General features: G+C 48.7%; 1 non-coding gene across 1 annotated transcript; it reads left to right on the top strand.

Moving 5' to 3' along the window:
* Window positions 1–1,317: 1,317 nt before the first annotated feature.
* On the top strand, window positions 1,318–1,389 carry TRNAP-UGG. The gene has a single exon. It is a non-coding gene; the product is annotated as a tRNA-Pro (tRNA).
* Window positions 1,390–1,667: the final 278 nt, after the last annotated feature.

Genomic DNA, 1,667 nt, shown 5'->3' with positions numbered 1-1,667 from the left:
TCTCACATGAAATTCATACAACCTCTTACGACAGTAATAACTGAAAATGGCTATCTAGATTGCAGGTAATTTCTCACCGAGGCAAAGGCGTGTCCAAGGAGGGCGACGTCCTGAACCACGACACATAGGAGCGTGGAAGGGGCGGCGCCGACAGGCATGGACGGGGCAGCGGCGAGTGCGTCCGACGGAGACGGAGTGGCGACGGAGTGGGTATCGAGAAAGAGGAGGTCGAAGCTCTATGGCCGACGGCGGCCATGCTCAATGATGGAGGTGTCGTCAGGGCCGAGCTTGATGAGGTCGCCCACGAGGCCGACCTGGCGGCCTAGGCAGGGGAAGGGGAAGCGGACAGCCGGCGGGACTCCTCTGCGGGAGCCTCCCAACTGCGAGCGGATCTGCGCGGACTCCCTCTCGCCGGGGAGCTGCCGACGGCAGCAGCGCGCGGTCTTCCCTGACACGAGGAAGACGCCCCTTTGGTTTAGACCAATGTTTAAATGAATTTAAACTATTAAGGATTTTTTTATAAAATTAAGTTAAAACACTGGCCGCGCCCATTAATTCGGGCCGGAGGGAGTAAAAAAGAAAATTCCCGCGTTGTTATGAATGATCAAATGCATTAAGCGCGCTCTCTCTCCGCTTTCTTCTTCATCAAGTCCAAAATTCCTTCACGCATCACGCTCGGCAATCACATTGTAGCTAGGGGATATTACAGTTATATAATAATATCATAGGCCAGTCGATCGCGGGGTTCGGGTTGCAATTGGAAAGTTACTCGTCAAAGGTCTCGGACCGGAGCAAATGACGGAGCCAGCTTCGCATATTGAGGGGGCAAAATAGACTGAATTGGTGTTGTAAACTTGATGAGGGGGGCGGATTTGACTAAATCAGTGAGAAAGTAGGGTTCTAATGACTAGTGTTCTTCACAAAATCTCAATCATGGGGGTGGCTGAGCCCCCTCGTCCCCCCTTGTCTCCGTGCCTGAGCAAATCTTTATTTCGAGCGGTTTCTGCTCTGTAACATGTAAATCAGTTTCAAAAAAAAAAACATGTAAATCATGATTAGCGGTACTGGTTAGCTGGGCTTGACGAGGGATCACGACGGCCCCTCCGCAAACCTAATTCGTCAACTCAACGAGAAGATCGACGTGCTCTGTGACCATGGATACGACGGCATCAACAAGCCTTTCGTCGTTCTCGCTCGCCAAATTGATCGGCACCCCGCAGCAGTCACGCGCACGCGCCTTCAGCGCAAAAGTGGTTGTGGTGCAGCAAAGTAGTAAGTAACTTACAAAAATGGTGAATTAACAAATTAAACAAAATTGGGCGTTTGGTCTAGTGGTATGATTCTCGCTTTGGGTGCGAGAGGTCGCGAGTTCGATTCTCGCAACGCCCCCAACAATGTCTGTACTTTTTCTTGTTTTCTCCTTCTCTCTATTTTCTGTCCTAAGATTAATGCTAGTACTTCTTCTTATCTCCAGGTTTATTTATTTATTTGTGACGCTTGGAACCATTCTTTGCAATCATAATAACTTCGCGATTTTGTGGCGGGTAAGTCATGGATTGGTCTGAGTGTATTTTATTTTGCGGCGCTTTGAATCATTTTACTATGAGGTAATAATAACTTTGCGGTGTGCAGCGATAGATTGATAGTACTAATAAAAGTAACTTTTT

Source organism: Lolium rigidum, chromosome 3, assembly GCF_022539505.1.
Source record: "Lolium rigidum isolate FL_2022 chromosome 3, APGP_CSIRO_Lrig_0.1, whole genome shotgun sequence".
Taxonomy (NCBI): domain Eukaryota; kingdom Viridiplantae; phylum Streptophyta; class Magnoliopsida; order Poales; family Poaceae; genus Lolium; species Lolium rigidum.
The sequence above is the reverse complement of the archived record's forward strand: the minus strand, read 5'-3'. Positions and strand labels throughout refer to the sequence as shown.